Genomic DNA, 19,380 nt, shown 5'->3' with positions numbered 1-19,380 from the left:
AACAGCCATAACCCTGCTTTCCAACCAGTACTTGACCTCTTCTTTAACTGTAAACCTCAGATGCCAGAGGCCCTGGCTGCAGGGACTGGCCATCCTAGAGGGTAGCTGAGCTGAGCATCCTCCCAGCTGGTCCTGTAGCTGCCACTGGTCACCTGCCCAGGAACCATTCCCACTTCCTCCAAAGGAACGGAAACCAAGTCTGGGTCAGCCATTGAGCAGCTGAGCCCAACTCAGGGTTGACTCATAGTTAGATGATGGGTCTAAACCAGGGCTTCTCAACCTCAGAATGATTGAAATTTTGTGCCAGGTCCTTCTCAGCTGCAGGGCTGTCCTGTGCCCTGTGGGATGTTTAGCAGCATCCCTGGCCTCTACCCACCAGATGCACTGTAGCACCCCCCCAGCTGTGACAACCAAAATGTCCCTAAACAGTGAAAACCATCACCAGTGGAGAAGGCACAAAACTACCCCTAGTTGAGAACCACTGGTCCGAAGCAGCAGTCTCCAGCAGTATTGGCAATTGCACAGAAGAGTTATTTGTTTGAGCTATACGGTACAGGGTATGTATCGCCAAAAGTTTAGCAACCCCAGCCTTGCTCCACTAAATGCCAACAGCGCCCCCTGGTTCCTGTGACAGCCTCACACACAGCCACAATCCTAGAGGGCAATGACATCTCCCACACGCATCCCTGCTGAGGGCCATGAATCTAAGTCGATCGTGCTAACCCAACTCCCCTTTGACAATGGCTGGTTTAGAGGTGATCATAGCAGCCAGTTCTGGACAATAAGCCTTAAAGGCACTAGAGGGGCCTCACTGAAAAAGTTTTCTTCCCCTACTCCCTGTCCTTAGATGCACTTGTAGGAAGAAGTGGTGTTGGTGCCACACCATGTGGGGACAAGCTTGGAGACCAAGCCAGCACACCAGAGCTGGCAGATGAGCATGGGGCCTTGTAGACATCGCGGAGCCAAGCCTGGAAATGCCTGCCTCCAGCTTTCTTGCCAAGTGAGATGGTCGAGCTCTATTTTTGTGTAAGACATTTTTACTGTCTTTTTCCTTTTAACCTGAAGCTGTCACTGTCCACCTGATAGTAACCTGCTAGGTATATGGTTGGTCTAAGTGGGAAATAAAGAGATGTAGAACATATGGCTCCTGACCTCAAGGAGCTTATATTCCTATAGGGAGAGAAGGACCACATAACAATGACAGCAACAGTGCAAGAATATTTGGGGACCAACTTCATAGTTCCACTGCAAGTGCAGTAAGAGGCCCAGGAAGATCAGTCAGAGAAGCCTCCTGGAGGAGGGGGAAGGCAGCTTCCAAGACCGCCACCAATGGTCCCCGCCTCCTGGCTTCAGCTCTGTGGAATCCCCTCCCCTAAGCCTGTGTGGACTTACTGACTCACTTCTAAGGAACAGAATATGGCGGAAATAATGGGATGTCACTTCTGAGAATCAGGTTATGAGAAGACTGTGGCTTCCATCCCAGGTGATAGCTCTGGGGGAAGCCAGTGGCCATGTCATGAGGCAGCCCTGAGGGGAGACCCGGGTGAGTTCTTGCAACGGGATCTTCTGAGGCCCGCTGGCCACTAAATGAGTGAGCCAGGAAGCGGATCTTCCCCAAAGTGAGCTTGAGAGGACTTCAGCCCTCTCCGGTGGCCACGGCCCCACTGAAGGCTCACAAGAGACCTTACACCACAGGCACCCAGCTAAAAGCTGTGGCCGGATTCCTGACTCACAGAAACTGTGTGACAGCAAATGCTGTTTAAGCCAGTAAATACGGAGGTATTTATTATAGACAATAGGTAACTAACGGAGAGGAGGGACGCAGAGACCTCGGCTCTTGACACGTCCAAGATGGAAAAGATGCAAACTTGGCCTGAAATCTTGAGGCTTTGGGCATGGGGTCCTGGGTCTTACTGGATGGGCTTAGAGCCCATCAGATTCCAGAGCCAGACAGAACCTTGGGAAGTCAGCAGTGTTGTTGCAGGGGGTGGCGGTGGGGGAATCTTACCTCCCTTTTTTCACTGACTTAACCCCGGGGGTGAGTTCTGTGTCTGGCACACAGTGAGGATTCCAGAAATAAATAGCAGTGGACACAGGAATGGCTACGTTGTGCGGTAAGATTAGGATTATGACAAAGTATAACCCAAATGGAAAGACAAATTTAAAAAATGTGCCCCCTGAGGCGCAGATCAGAAAGTTTTTGAACCCCTCCATGGTGAGTGGGAGATAAAGCAATGGGCTCAAGCAACGATGCCACACAAGCCCCAGAAGAGAGGTGACCAGGAGGCGTTTCCCCACCAAGGAGAGGACTGCTAGTCCCAAGGCAGTGATCACTGTGTTACCTCTGATTTTTAGCATCGGGGCCCCCAGGAATCAGGAGAAACAACTCTTCCTGGTCTTCCAGCTCTTGAAGTGAAGTACCACTCCCCCGACCCAGCAGGGAAACAGGCTGGAGGTGTTCATGGGCAGTAAGGCACCCGAGTCTGGAAGCCCCTTCTGTTTGTGGAAACCCACATGCACGGGCAGATGGTTCTTTCCAGTGTTATCACCCATGAGGCCAGCTCAGGCTGCAGTGTCCCGAGCCTCTCTTGCCCCCAGGACCACTCCAACTGAGGTCCCGGGATCCCCTTCATACACCAGCCGGCAGGACAGTAACCAACCCAGGCCCAAAGCACTTCTTGGCCTAAAATATGTGTGTCTCAAGCAGGGAGCCAGTGACAGGCGCCCCAGTGAGCATCCGCCTCTGAGATGTGCAAACTCCCTTAACGTCCCTTTGAGGCAGCGAGGCCACTGGCCCTGGTTTGTTTCCCTTATACGGTTTCCTCCAGAACATGCCGGTGGGGGTGCCACCGAGTAAGAAACAGGAGGGGAACCTGTTTTATCCTCATCTCCCTGAGGGGGGATGGGAGGAGAGCTACAGAGGGCTGGAAGGAAAAAACGAGCAGCTAGAACATCAGACTCTGGGATTACTGCCTCCCCCAAAAGCAAACTCTGGGCGTATTCAGTTCAGTCTTTCCTCTGCCTTTTTCTCTTGAAAATTACGTAACCACCAGGGAGAACAAAGGCTTCCCAAGCCTCCCAACAATACTGAAATAGCACGGAGAGAGATTCCGGAGGCCTCATTTGGAGCTCTGATGCCCACATCAGCGCAGAGCTGGGGGCGGGCAGTCAGTCTGGGTCCCTGAGTGTGGGGTGCGGGTGCCGGTCGCCACGGGAACAGCACGGGGGCAGGGGCTGTACCTGCCTAGGCTTGAGGCTGGGAGTCCGACTTTCGGATCACCAGTGTGTGAGGGTGTGAGTGTGTGCCAGCGATTAAATCCTTCTGATTTGAGACAATCCTACATTTGACCTTTGTAGACGCAAAGGGAAACTTCTCATTTTTCTTTCTTTTCTGTTTTTTTAAAGGAAGGAAACCTGGCATCACAGAAGATGTGGGCCTCTTTCAATATCTAAATCAGGACAGTTATGACTTAAGTGGCTAAATAAGGTGAGCCTCTTTGGGGCTTGCTTTGTCCGGACTGTATTCTAAAGGGTAGAGATCCCAGCCAGGGTCTAGGCTTCTCAAAAGCAGAGCCTGCATCTTTCATTTCTCCCACACATTGTTGTTTTTTTTGTTTTTTTTTTTTTTTTTGCGGTACGCGGGCCTCTCACTGTTGTGGCCTCTCCCGTTGAGGAGCACAGGATCCGGACACGGAGGCTCAGCGGCCATGGCTCACGGGCCCAGACGCTCCGCGGCATGTGGGATCTTCCCGGACCGGGGCACGAAACCGTGTCCCCTGCATCGGCAGGCGGACTCTCAACCACTGCGCCACCAGGGAAGCCCTCTCCCACACTTGCTTTAGCACCCACTGCAGAGTGCCCACGGGCCACTGTGTCTTCCTAAATTCCGAGATTACTCTCTGTGAGCCCAGGTTTCATGAGAAAGTCACTTCCAGGCACATGGTCCGCCTCAGCTGGCATTTATCGAGGACCTACTATGTGCTGGGCACGGTGACACACGTCCAGTGATGTTTGAACTTTCACAGCACACTGTGGGGAACTATTCCCTGACATGAATGAACACTGTGCCAGTGATCTGTGCATGGTAGGCACCTGTTTCCTCCTCTTCCTTCCGTTTTGAGAGAGCGCAAGCAACTTTCTGAAGATCACACACTAGAAAGGGGTTGAGCCCGCTTCCTGACCCAGGCTTGGTTGCAACGCCAGTGCATTCTGTCATCTCCCATGGGGACTTCTGTCATGGGGGGTCCCACCCCCATCCCTCTCACATTTCAGTGCTTGCTTTTGTTTTTCTAGTTTCCCCAGTTCCTTGGAGAAGAAGAATTTGCTTTCCTCCTTTAAGTCATCTTGGAAATTGGCATCGCTTCTAAAGGTCTCAGCCTCTAACCTCATAGTTTCCTTGACTCTACTCACCAGCCATACAAAATGTCTTTCAGCCCATTGAAGATGTCACCTTCTCTCTTGCCTCTGGGCCTCCACACATGCTGTTCCCCCTCCTTTTCCTCTGGCTAATTCTTATTCATCCTTTGGGTACAAGTTTAAATGCCCCTTCATCCAGGAAACTTTCCCTGATACTCCTTTCCCTCCCCAGACTAGCTTATCTGTCAGGTTGTGTCCTTCACCTCCCCCTCTCATATCACTTTCTCCCTTTTTGTTTCAGCTTTAATCGCTTGTCTTCAGTGTTTGACTGGAAGCTTGGTGAGGGCAGGGACCCCTTCATGGGCATCACTCCAGCCCCAGTGCCTAATTACTAACCTACTCAATAATTAAATAATACTTGGGCAGAACAAATGCATTCTGAGAAGCCCCATGCTTCAGAGGGCCATTTACAAATTCAAATTTGTGAAACTCACTTCTTTCCTCCCTGTTAGAGATGCCAACCAGATGTGAGAATTTCACAAGTCTTTTCTGACTCAAATCCTCTGTGCAGTGCAGTCCCTTTAAGTAAATTTCATAGAGTTCTTGACTTCTTTCACTGGTCTGCTTCTCACCCAGTTTCCTGGCCCATTATCCAGCAAATATATCACACACTACTCCCTCCTACTCTCATGGAGGCTAATCATTGACAGGGGTTGCACTCAGAGGTACAAAGAAATCATTCATAGAGCAGAAAAAATGTCCCCTCTCCTGGTGATTGCATCTCCCTGTTCACAAGTGACAGAAGAAGTGGTATTTTGACAGCTCAGGTGACAGCAACAATGTCTGGCCCACACGGGACTGCCATAGCTGAGGAGGAAAGCCATAGGCTGGGAGCCAGGAGGCCTGGGTTCGAGTCCTACCACTGCCTGGGAGCTCTCTAGCAAGGAGTTTCTAATCTGTGAAGTGGGAATAACCATGCTTCCCCACTTACTCGTGGGAGTCAGAACAGGGTGGTGATCTGAATATACTTCCAAAAGTATTTCGCACAAATTGGAGGTAAGTCACGACCACAAACCAATTATACTAAAATTAAACCACTTCCACAGTGATGTTAGCTGGGCTCTAGGGGGTCGGAACTGTTACCCTTTCTCATCCCTTCACAGTCCTCCAAGAGTGAGTGGCCTCTGCATGGGAAGAAGTGAGTATTGGTTCACTAGCCATTGCACAATCGTTCTGAGTCTTTTTTTTTTGGCAGGGGGCAGGATGAGGGGAACTTTAGGCTAAATTATCCCTGTCTTCTCTTATGACCTAGAAGACACTGAGACACCCAGCCCAGGATGGAGCGTCTAGGAATGAATCTACAATGAATCACTGCAATGGACCGGATGTTTGTATCTGTGCCCCACACACAATTCACATGTTGAAATCCTAACCCCCAATGTGGCGGTATTAGGAAGTGGGGCATTGGGAGGTGATTAGATCATGAGGATAGAGCCCTCATGAATGGGAGTCCTGATAAAAGGGACCCCAGAGAGCTCTTTCACCCCGTTTGTACCATGTGAGGATACAATGTAGATACAATCAGCCACCTGCAATCCTGAAAAGGGCTCTCACCAGAAGCCGACCATGCTGGCCCCGATCCTGGACTCCCCAACCTCCAGACCATAAGAAACAAATTTCTGTTACTTATAAGCCACTCCGTCTATGGTTTTGTTGTAGCAGCCTGAACAGACTAAGATCTCACCAAGGGGCTGACCAAGTCCATCATGGTGAGGCCATTTGCTCTCACTTATTAACCTCCATGTATCCGTCACCCTCTCCTCGCTCTCCTTGTGAGTGCCTCCTTCACTGAAAGCTTATTAGACCCCAAGAGTCAGAACCCCATGCCACAGAGATAACGCTGTAGGAACCTGACCCATTGGAGGGGAAATGTGCTGACGGGGTACTTGTTTTTCATTTTCCTCCTCGCTCTAGCAGAAGAGATACTAGGGAGTGTCACTGCCTTTTTGGAACAATGAACTCCCACAAGCCTGTGAGGGATTCCACATGCAAATAAGCCTCTTACGTTCGATGGTCAGTGACATCAAACCCCACCGGACATAGAAGGGGGAGGGAAGGAAGTGATCAGCCTTCCGATGGATCATGAACTCCCTGGAGAAGAAGACAGATGGCTCCAGTGCCTGGGAGGGGAGTGGAGGAAGGTTGGGAAAGAAAGCAGTGGAAGCAAGAGAGTAAGAATGAGGAGAGAGAAGGAAGGGTAACAGGAAGAAAGAGGGATCCTGTCCCCACTCCCAGAGGCCACTCCTGCCTCCTTATTGAGTCGCTGGGCTGTTGTTAGCACTTGGCACACACAGACCGTCCTCACAGCCCGGGAGCCTTAGACACACACATCAATAAAGTCCTCATTGCAGAAAATGCTGGAACCTTGACAAAAGCAGCAGTATGACCAACACAATACAGCGCATTAGCTTGACAAACATAATCGTGCCAGCAGCCACCAACTCCACGGCTCTCCCAGGTACAGGGGGTCCTGGGCAGGAACTGGATTTCACCAGCTCAGTGTCATGAGCTGGAAACCTGGATCAGGCTGGCACCGAGGCCAACACAGTGTAAGCATTTGGGTGGGACAGTGACGTAGGGAAGCATTCCTTCACCTCTCCCATTCTCTGCAGACTCCAGATAAACGAACCTTGGGATTTGATGAGTTCTGAAAAACCAGCACAAACCAGGCTCTGTGTCCTTGTTATGCTGGAGTTCTCAGGTGCCAGGAACAAGAGAAAAGCCGATGGGTATGGGCAGGGGGCTGCCTGGGGAAGGGCTCAGCCACTCCCAGGCTTAAAGGTAGATCCAGCTTCCAAGCCACCCTTTGGGAGGAAGGCTACTGGGTAGACATTGCCCTCAATATCTACCAATGCTATAGGGCCAGGGCAAATGAGGGCTCAAAGGAGTAGGTAAGGCAGTTGACTGGGTGGGCATGGTGGACAGAGCTGCCTTCCAGAACATGAGGGAGGAGGTAAGGCCAGATGGTAAGAAGGGGTGGCGGGAAGGAGCTGCCCCCTCCAGCACTGGTCACCTCTCGCTCGGAGTAAGCAGAGAGAGATGACCGTCGTCCCCTCGTATCCATGGGGATTGGTTCCAGGAACCCCTGTGGATACCAAAATCTGAGGATGCTCAAGTCTCTTACATAAAATGGCATGGTATTTGCATATACCCTACGCACATCCTCCTGCATACTTCGAATCATCTCTAGATGACGTATAATCCCTAATACAATAAAAATGCTATGTTACTAGCTGCTGGAGTGCAGCAAATTCAGGTTTTGCTTTTTGGAACTTTCTGGAAATTGTTTTCAAATGTTTTTGACCCACAGTTGGTTGAATCCACAGATGTGGAACCCATGGATGCAAAGGACTGACTCCCCTGCTCACCGGGGGTGGTGGGAGGAAGTGCTACCCACCCATCAATAAGAACCTCCTAGGTGGGAAGAAGGTTGCTTTTACCTTCTTACCTTGTAAGCCTTTATATTATGACAAAAATGACAAAAATCAATGACAAAAATCTCTTTCTTTTTTCAAGCAACAATGTAACTTGTTTTTAATTTAGAATCTGTTTCAACTGCCCAAACTATGAATTAGGATCCCAAGTGCGGGCAGATAGAGTCTCGGGATTAGTGCCTGTGCTCATGAGGCCAGGCTTCAGGAAGCCTGGAGAGAAGTGCAGTGTGGGTCTCATCAGGATGGAGCCGAGGGGTCCTGCGAGAGTCCTGACCAACCGGAACTGAGGTAGAGGGTTTGGGACCCAAAGTCTACCCGCATCCCTTGGTTCAGTTTTATAAGGCGAGTTTTTCTTTGAAATAAAGCAAAAAGCAAACCAGACGCTGACTTTGATAGTCATCTTTTTGACCTGTGGAGCGATTTGTTCCGTCTTTCTTTGACACAACTGCAGAAAGGGACAGAGTGCCAGCTTCCACCCCACGCTCACCAGGCTTCAAGGAGCAAAGATTGGCTCTGATTTCTTCTGAAGTTCCAGAAAAGATGACTGGGACTAAGGTCTGGAAAAAAATCTTAGATACCTGTGCCTGTGCTCAGGGTGTTCTCTGAGCCTGGACTTGCCCTTTCTGTTCCCACTCCCTGCCAAGGTCGCCTATGGGATCACCTCCCAGGGGAAGCTGGTGAGGGCTGTGACCAGACTGAACAGAGATGAGGTGGTCATGTGGGAGGAGGTAGGACCCTGTCTTGGTAATACTGCCATCTGTTCCCTTTGCTTCAGCCAGACTGCCTTAGTTTAGGTCCCGGATATGCTGACATGCTCAGAGTCTGCATCCCACCACCTCTAGCTTTTGTCCCCACTGTAGCAGCGGGGTGCGAGACAATTCACATTTGCTTTCCTGCAGCTGAGAGCACTGTAGCACCTGTGGCTTCCCTCCGTGAACAGGTTTAGAATGAGTGAATGAATGAATGAATGAAGTCCCAACAGCCCCCAAATGGTCTCTCTACCACCTTCCTGCAACCTCTCCAATCCATCCTCCTTTCTGCTTCCAATTATCTTGGAAACACAACTGATCATTTCATTCTCTTGTTTTCAAAAGGTTTTCAATAGCTCCCCACTGCCCAGAGATTAAAGCCCAAGCTTCTCACACAGCCCCTGCGTCAGACCTGATCTGTCTTCCCGCCTCACGTCCAACCACTCCCTAAACTGCACCCCACGCTGCAGCCACACAGACTGGGGCGATTGTTCCTGACTTGCCACCTTCCCAGAACATGCAGCCCGTATGTTGGCGATACTGTCCTCTTTGGGTCCCTGAAGCAGTGCTATCCTAATGTCACCCTGCCGTCCTCAGAGTAAACTCTCTCTTCTCCAGGACCATGAAGCACAATGCCTACACCTAAGGCAGTAATCTCATGGGGTTGTACCTCTCTGTAGTCCTTCTTCCCACTACTGGGAATCCTGAGAGCAAAAGCACAGTGGCTGGTTCATCCTTATATCCCCAGCCTTGTACAATTCCTGGCATACAGTAGGTACTCAATAAAAAGTTGATGAACAAATAAAGAGATGGGTGGGAACGGAGCCAGGGACTTGAGAGTAGAAGTGTTTGGAAGAGGTGCTTGGGGGAAGTGCGCATAGAGGCACATCCCCTGGAGGGGTGATGTGCTGGTGGAAGTGTGGTCGGTTCTCTGGGACAAGAGTGGGATGGTCACGGGAACAAGGGAGCAGTTGAATGGTGAGCACTGAAGACTGGGCCGGGCTTACAGACCGCACTGGGGCAGCACCCGCCAAGGTGTGGGTGACAGTGAGGTCAGATAGAAGCTGAGCGGAGGTGTGGAAACAGATAGTTGACTTAGTGGGAGTGTTGCAGAGAGTCGGGCGGAACCAAAAGGAACTGGGATCAGAGAAGGGATTTTGCTGGTAGGTTCCTGGTAACTGCTCGCTTTCAGGTATCACCCCGAAGGCGGGGCATCACCAGCTTGGTAGGAACAGACCAGCTTAAGCAAAAATAAACCCAGAGAGCAACTGCATGCCATTCCCTTAGGTGTTCTTTTTTTTTTTTTTTCTCCTCCCAGCTTTCTCATCATCACACTGACAAGCTCGGGATGCTAAATTCAGGTTGTTTACCAAGGCTACCTCCTCAGGCCCATCTGTCTAGTTCCCTTCATTCACCAACATCCACGCTGAAAGAACACATAGCTGAGTCTTCCCATGAACTGTCTTGCCCGATTTTTCTGGAAGCTTCAGCTGCCATAGACAGTGCGCCATAGTTCTTTTATTGTGTGGTAGTCCCACAGAGAGCAATAAGATTAAGGTGAAAACAAATTTGCAAAGCAACTTTCCACTCTCCAAAGCATTTGCGTGTATTTTTAATATTTAATACTTTCATGTAATATTTACTGAGCATCACTTTGTACAAGGCAGTGGGGAGGACCCAGGGCAAATCAAGCAGACACAATCCCTGGTCCCCAGGAACTTACAGTCTGGGGGTGGAGAGGCAGATGTGACACAAATATTGGCACAAATAGCGTGTACATATGATTACAACTGTGATAAACGTATCATGGGAAAGTTCAGGATGCTATGAGCAGGGGTGACAAGGAGACAATTACTTTGGTGAAAAATGGCAGATTCCCTGAAGAAGTGACATTTAAACGGAGACTTGAGGAGTGAGTAGAGGCTCCCCAGTAGGTGTGGAGAGATGGGAGCTCTGGGCTGGACACCCTGGGGAGAGTGGCCCTCGCACAAGCCCATGGCCCTCGGGTCCACCTTGGCTATGCTCGGGCAGTCCGAGCGAGATGGGGTGGGGCTTGCTGAGGTGGCCCCCCCTCCATCCCATGTTCCCGGCAGCCCCCTACTCTGACTGACCATCTGCAGGTGTGCCCCCAGGTGCAGAGGATGAACAACATCACCTGACTCTCAAAACACAGCCAAGAGTGAACGACCTTTGTAATGTCCCATTTATTTTTATGAAGAGCCTCGTATAATTTTTCGGAAACTGCCTGGAGGAGGCAGTATCCCCCATGGGGAAGGTGACCGTCAGGTGCAGTGGAGGGCCTCTGGCTTATGAAAGAACTCTGGGTTCAAGTCTGACCTCTGCCACTCATAGATGACGTGACCTTGAGCCTCAGTTTCCACATCTGTTAACTAGAATATTAATACCTTCCATATTTATCTCACAGGGTTTTTGTTAAAAGCAATAGGCAGGAAGGCAGTGTGTAAAGTAAATATCACATAAAAGACTGCTGAAATAATAACCATGTCGCTATTTACCTTCCCACACTAAATAACAACTGGTAACAATGTACTCCATCTCACTTAACTTCACAATGATATTCCAGGAACATACTGGGATACTGCAATACTGATGTATTGCTTCCATCTTACAAACAGGAAAACTGAGGCACAGAATGGTGAAGAACTTGCTCAAGCATACCCAGCTGGGAAGTGGCAGAGCAGGGCTTCAAACCCCAGCAGTCTGCCTCCAGACCCCACGCCCTTACCATTAGGCTATGCTGCCTGAGTAAATTAATGCCCCAGGGCACTGACTGCTAAGAGCTGTCCCAGTAATCAGAGGACGGAGCTCGTGTGCAAAGTGACACCACTAAATTGCCATTAGCTTGCTATGTGCCCCTTGACAAGGGACTGTCTTTCTCTTGCTTCCCTTTCCTTTTGTGACCAGGGCCAGCAGTCAGATTAATGGGCTCATTGTAGGAAACCCCAAGAAAGGTAACTAGCTCCCGTCGCTAGGATCAGATGGCTATATATAGTGTTTAATAATCACACAGCAGCAAGATCCTACACAGATGCTCACAAGCCCATCCTTCCTGCAACCGCAACGCAGCAAACTAGTTAGTCTCTGCCAACTTCGAGAGCTTGTGGTGCTCTGCCCAATTCTAGGGCCATTTTGGATGGCGCGTCGGCATTCATCCCTTGTCTTTAATCCCATAGCTTTAAATGTGCAGCAGAAAGATCCCTCACCTCCCATCACCCCTCTCTCCACTCCTTCCCAGCCACCCCATTCCCTCCACAAGTACCTTTCTTTCCTGCTGCCCCATCTTCCCTCTTTAGATGGTTCTCCCCTGCGAAGCCTCATCCCATCCCATATTCTCCACTGTAACTCTGAACAAGATCCCCTCAGAACAGCTACTTGGGAGTTTAGAGAAGGGGATGTGGGTGGTGGTGGTAGGAGTGGGTGGGAGGATGAGGGAACAGCCAGTCATAGGTAAATGGTCAGGAAATATCTATCCGATGGTTCCAAAGTCAATTTCTAATCCTTTTCTTTCTCTGCAGTGTCCTGTCTACTGCCTTTTCAAACACTCACACCCCTCCTCATTAGCACCCACAGAAGGGTTTGAGTCCAGCCGTCTATACTTCTCTGAGACTAAGACACCAGGTTCCCTCTCCCAGGGGATCTACATTTTAAGCTTTATCTCTAACCAGGGAATGAAAACCCATGTCCTAGTTAGGAAAGGTTAGGCATCCCCTTGGCTATTTAGGGGAATGGTAAATGGACATCAGCGAGTTCCTGGGCTGCCGAGAAAAAGGAGAAGAGAGGGTCAAGGAGCCCCTCTGAGCAGAGGGGTGGAAGATAGTGTAGTAGTGCCCCACCCCCCCAGAGCACAGCTGCCCATCCTCCCTGTTCAAACAACTCCTGAGTCTTTTGCTTGCATGACTGAACAGGTTTGGGGCCCTCCAGATACCAATGACAGGTGTGATGTTGTTCCCAGCCATCAAGCCGATGCTAGCCACTGAGTGGTTCCAACCTGGTGATTACCTTCCCTTCTCCCACCCCCATCAATCCCCCTGCCAGACCTGCTGACATCAGCTCTCGCCTTCTCCCTCAACCTCCCAGGTGTTATTTACAGATGGAGGCTGTTACCAAGGCAACCGAATGTGGCCATTATTTTACACTATCGTATTCTGTTCTTCCAGTCCCTCTTCCCCCCACCCAAATGAAAAGTTATCTAAGCAAGGTCTCCTCTCCAAAGCAGAAACCCCAAATCTTCTTGCACTCAAGTCCTGCTGGGAGGCAGCAGCAGAGAGAGGGGGAGGCGACTCAGATGCTGTACGAGATGTGGACCAAGCAGGCATTCGGCTCCTTTTCCACTTAGATGGCATTAAAATGCTAGGAAGGGGGTCTTTAAATCAATATAAACCCATAAAAGTGAAGAGAACAGAAGGGGAAAGACCAGAAGACAAGGGATTTTAACACATTCCTGAAAAGTTGAGAATTTGGAAGTCTCAGCTCAGGATGCACACTGGGGGTGGGGCAGGAGCAGGGTCAGCTGAGGAGGATGCTTTCCAGCTCCACTGACACCTGGAAAGGCCCCAGGTTGAGGTCAAAAGGCAGGTGGGGAGTAATTCCCGAAACTGTGGAATTCCGTGAAGGTTTGCCTGTGAAACCACTGGACGCCCTCCCCCCACCACCACACTGCTGTGTGTAGAAAAGCAAGTAGTTCCTACCTCCCTCCCCTTCCCACCCTCTTCTTAAACCCCAAGTTCGGAGGGGCCACTGTTGTTGTTTGCAATGCAGAATCAGGGATGGGATGAGAGTTACTGAGGGTGGGGGGACATTTTGTTTCACATTTTTTTCATAATACAAATGAATCTGACATTTACTGGTTTTCAACTTTTAGAATCAATCTACAGGTGAATAGGCCACAAAATGTAAATGTCATCACCTTTGACATGTAAAGAAAAGAGCCAGTAGGAAAAAAAGTTTGGAAGGTGGAAGGGAAGAAGGAGGGAAGGAAAAGGAATATATTCTCATACCAAATTGAGAGCTACTGCTGAAATCTGATGGAAAGAGAAAGGAAGTTAAAGATAGTGACTATAATATAAGGGCTTGAAGTGAAAGGATAAATATAAGCTCTTTAAAAAGTGATAATTACTATCAAAATCAAGTAAAGACGCTGACCACAATGCTTATTTTCTAGTGACGGAGGAATTAAGGATTCATCAAAAAATAAATACATAACATACTATCAGATTATTTCATGGGCGGAAAATGAGATTTTCACTCCCTATTTAAATTACTCCTTTCTCTGCCTTGTTCTTTTTTTCTTAAACAACAACAAAAATGAGCAAAAACAAAACAAAGCAGGTAAAGTATATTATTTAAAGATATGAAACTAAACAACAAAACAACTAAAGAAAGAAATGCTTGAAAGTTTGGGGTCAGGGATGGGAAAGATGATGGTAGCTTTCCATTATGAGTCCCTTTTGAACCTTAAAAAAAAAAAAAACATGGCTTGCATTGATTAAAGTGAGAAAGACCAGGGAGTCATCCACTTACTGTCAACTTCATGGTCGCAAGGACAACGTGGGAAGACGGAAAGCTGTTTTGGTCCCATGAGACAAGATGTTGGGAGGGACCCAGTTCAAGTCTTGCTTTTGGAAAGAAGAGAGGGCTGTGAGAGCTGCCTGGAGAACCAGCTTTTGAGAGCTTGTGCCCCTTGTCAGTGACTGGGCTTTTCCCTCACTGCCTATCCCATCCTCCTCCTCACCTTCAACAGGTGCCTTGACATTTTAACCGATTGATTCTCAAGCTCAGCAGCATATTAGAACCACTTGGGAGACTTTTTAAAATCCTCATGCTTCAAGAGAATGAGAAGATAAGCCACAGACTGGGAAACAATATTTGCAAAAGACATATCTGATAAAGGACTGTTATCTAAAATATTCAAAGAACTCTTAAAACTCAACAATAAGAAAACAAACAACCCCATTAAAAAATGGGCCGAAGACCTTAATGGACAACTCACCAAAGAAGATATACAGGTAGCAAATAAGGATATGAAGAGATGTTCCACATCATGTCATCTTGGAAATGCAAGTTAAAACAGCCACTATACACCAATACAAACGGCCAAAATCTGGAACACTGACAACACCAAATGCTGTCGAGGATATGGAGCAACAGGAACTCTCATACATTGCAGGTGGGAATGCAAAATGGTACAACCACTTTGGAAGAGTTTGGTAATTTCTAAAAAACTAAACATAATCTTACCATATGATCCAGCAATTATGCTTCTTGGTATTCATTCAAAGAAGTTGAAAACTTATATCCACACAAAAACCTGCACACAGATGTTTATTGCAGCTTATTCATGGCTGCCAAAACTTGGAAGCAACCAAGAGTCCTTCAGTAGGTGAATGAATAAACTGTGGTAGGTCCACACATTGCAATATTATTCAGCATTAAAAAGAAATGAGGTATCAAGTCAAGAAAACACATGGAGGGACCTTAAATGCATATTACTAAGTAAAAGAAGCCAATTTGAAAAGGTTACATACTGTATGATTCCAACTATATGACATTCTGTAAAAAGCAAAATTATGCAGATAGTAAAAAGACCAGTGGTTGCCTGGCGTTGGGGAAATGGGGGCAGAATGAATAGGCAGAGCACAGATCATTTCTAGGGCAGTGAAAATACTCTGTATGATACCATAATGATGGATACATGTCATTATACATTTGTCCAAACCTACAGAATGTACAATGTCAAGAATAAACTATGATAATATGACAGCATTTGGAGGTGGGTCTTTGGGGGGTAATTAGGTCAGGAAAGTGGAGCCCTTATGATGGGATTAGTGTCCTTATAAAAAGGGACATGAGAGAGTTTACTTCCTCTCTGTTCTCCACCATGTGAGGATACACTGAGAAGACAGCCATCTACAAGCCAGGAAGCAGTCCCTCACCAGACACTGCTGGCACCTTGATCTTGGACTTCCCAGCCTCCAGAACTGTGAGGAAGAAACATTTGCTGTTTAAAAAACAGTAAGCTTTAATGAAAACTCTTGACTTTGGGTGACTATGATGTGTCAGTGTAGATGCATCGACTGCAATAAATGTACCACTGTGGTGGAGGATGCTGGTAATGAGGGAGGCTGTGAATATATGGAGGCAGGGGTATACAGGAAACCTCTGTACCTTTCTCTCAATTTTGCTGTGAACCTAAAACCTCTCTAAAAAGATAAACATGAAAAGAAATATCAATACCCAGGCTTCACCCTGACCATTAAACCAGAATTTCTAGGGCAGGGACGGGGAATCCCCAGCTGATTCCAACATGCAGCCATGTTGGAGGACCACAGCAGAAGATGAAGACTGATTTGCAAAATGGCTACCCTCCCAAGTAGCACACAGCTGAGAGGAACTAGTCTTTCACTACTATAGGCGATTGTAGAGTGCTGCGGTAGATGCGTGTGTGTCCATGTGTGCCTGTGTGTGTCTATATGCGTAAGGCCAGTGGAAGGAATGAAAGCAGCCACCATTCCCGCTCCTTTGGCAAGACCATGCACATCATTTTTTGTAAGCAAGAAGAGGACTGTCTGGAACCACAGCCAAATGAAGTTAGGGTGTAAGCCCACGCTTCCTCTCAGGTCAGTTGGTATGACATCAACAGAAGTCCCCAGACCCGACTCCTGAATGGGCACCCTGCCTGGGTGAGCCATGACCCAGAGCAGCGGTGCTTAAATTTGAGTGAGCATCAGAATCACTTCAAAGGATCTTTCAAACACAGGTGACTGGTCCCACTCCCAGAGTGTCCTATTCAGGAGGTCTGGGGAGAAACTGGATAATTTACTTTTCTAACAAGTTCCCAGGTGATGCTGATGTTACTGGTCTCAAGACCAGCCTTTGAGAACCACTGACTTAGGGGGACTTGGAGGAGGGAGAGTAGGTGCAGAAACTCCTTTCTCAAGGCAAAAGGGAGCCATCAAGAAGATGATGGCAAAATAGCCCCTCTAGTCTCACTTTGAAGGCTCAAGACTGAGGCTGATTGATTACCAACAACCTCCTGCAGGGTACTAATCACAGAAGGACCGTTTGGGCTTTGAACACTGTATGATGAACCGGGCTATGGTGTTCTCTGTTCACATACGCCACATTAGAACTCATGCCCAGCATCATTTAACCCCTTAAAATAGTAATTAAATGAGGGGCATCCATTCTGTCCAGGGACACCAGCCTTAAAAAGGAGTTCTACTTAATGCTTCACTGAATTTATAGTAAAGGGCAAAGTTGCTCCCGAAAACAATTTCCTGATAGTCCTGACTACTCAAACTTAGGCAATTTCTTGGAGTATTCTTTACTTATAAAATAAGGAAGACAAAATGCATATACCAGCGAAGTTTCTCTAAACCAAATCTGGAGTCAGTACTTAGTAATTTAATTTAGAATGATCAGTTAGGCAATTGTCCAAAACCTATTCCCTAAAATCCCCTGCGGTGGAAATCTTTAGCTCTGGTTCGTAGGCTAGTCTTTGCACTCTTCAAGTAAATTTCCTCTTCCCAAATATACAATAATGTGCTTCAGCTGACAACCAAATAGCAACCAAGTGGTGGGGAAAATAATTAGCAAATTCATTATTTGGATATTGCTTACACTTCTTTTATAATGGCTATCATTTAATTATTTTAATCCCCTGCCTTCCACTAAAACCACTAAAGGTCATTAGTATATACTATTATGTTAGGAGGGCAACAAGTACGTTTTGTTTTACATGTAAAAATGTAATTTATATAGAATGTCAGGTCTGAGGGGTTCTCAGAGGTAATGTTGCAGAACTTAAAAAAAAAATAAAAGACAAGATCTTACAGGAAACCAAATACATACAGTGGAGAATTGCTAACATTCTAAATAACTGCTAACAACACCTACTGCAAGACAGACTTTGGACTATGCTATCTAATTTACTCCATTTTCAGTATAAATTCTAATCATTTAATTATAAAGACAACCAATGAGAACATTGAACCTGATTCTTATGTAATACCCATTTATTTCTAAATTTTGTTAAATTGATATTATTGAAAAATCCTGATTCATAGAGATAAGTTATAGTAAATGTGTAACAGCTTTTAAAAAAATACCGTTCACACTGACAACCTCAAATTATTTTTAAGTTAAAAAGAGATGGCAGAATAAACTTTCAGGTGAGCTAAAATTCAAATGAACACATTGACTGTATTATAAACAACACATTTGAGTGTGGTTTGGGAGTTATAATTCTTTTTTTAAAATATTTATTTATTTGGTTGTGCCACGTCTTAGTTACAGCAGGTGGGCTCCTTAGTTGTGGCTCGTGAACTCTTAGTTGTGGCATGCATGTTCGACCAGGGATCGAACCCAGGCCCCCTGCACTGGGAGCACAGAGTCTTATCCACTGTGCCACCAGGGAAGTCCCTATGATTCTTAAAAGAAATTAAAACTATATTTTAAAAGAAGTTCAAATCAAACATCTATGCAACACCAAAGCACCTTCAAACACAAAAGCTACAATCTATATGAACTACTTTTTTTTACAGATGAGGAAATCAGGGGCAAGAAAGACTTGCCCAAACCCCACAGAGGGATTTAGTGACAGGGTAAGATTAGAACCAACTTCTCCTGACAGCCTGTCCAGGCCACTTTTTATGTTCCATGTTTCAGAGAGGGAACGCTTGAGAGAGATTATTTTTTGGAAAGTGGCTCCTCCAGGGTCTTCAGTGAACTAGCGAAAAGAAAAAGAATGGAGCCTGCTTTTGTGTCAACAACTGGATTTCTCAATCAACCAACATTTTTTTCAGATTGCAGCTCAGATGATTCTCCTGAAATTGACAAATAATAATCTTGGGCAATAACAAAGTAAAACAAAAAAAAATACTGATTTGTAAATTTGCAAATAATTTTTGTTCACTGACGTTTGCCTTTTCCTTCTTTTTTTAGATACATTCATAGAAGGCTGCTCCACCTATAGGTCTGTAAGTTGTCCCCTTTTCTCCTCCCCTGGTTGCTCAGCCACGAACACATAGGTGTTATGTAAGTGTGTGTGTGTGTGTGTGTGTGTGTGTGTGTGTGTGTGTGTGTGTGTGTGTGTGAAGGCCAATGGAAGAGTTGAAAGCAGTCACAAGTCCTATTCCTAAGGCAAGGTCATTCATATGACTTTTTTGTAAGCAAAGAGGGAAATGTCCTGGGAACAAGAACCATTTGAGATTGAGGTAAATACCCGGATTTCCTTGGTGTAACACCCCAGGTGGCAGAGCATCGCTTCTGAATGGCCACACTGCTGATGTGCACCCAAAGAGGATAAAAAGCCCATTTTGTAGTATGTCTCATTGTCAGTCTCCTTCAAAACATCTCACATCTCATTGTCATAGGAACTTTTCTATTCCCAACATGGTGGTCTTTGCCACTTGCCCTTTGCTTTTATATATGCGTATATATAAAGATCACATGTGTGTGTGTGATGTATATAAAGAACATTGGGCTATGCCCACACTTCCCAAGATGAATCATCTTTCTCTAATATTCACTTCCAGAATAAAAGGTTTGTGACACATTTGAACTGTTTCTATTAGGAGGACAAAAAATGTGAGGTGGCTATAAATACCAGATACTGACACTAGTTCAGACCTCTGTTAGCTGATATTAGAGATAATTATTAACAGAGTGAACTGTATATAAATAGCATAGACTTCCCACCTTGTTCTGCTATTGGGAGGTCCCTAATGGTCACCTATCAGGTGAGCAAATAGAGGGAAGAA

This window comes from Tursiops truncatus, chromosome 13 (assembly GCF_011762595.2).
Source record: "Tursiops truncatus isolate mTurTru1 chromosome 13, mTurTru1.mat.Y, whole genome shotgun sequence".
NCBI lineage: Eukaryota > Metazoa > Chordata > Mammalia > Artiodactyla > Delphinidae > Tursiops > Tursiops truncatus.
This window is presented reverse-complemented; position numbering follows the sequence as displayed.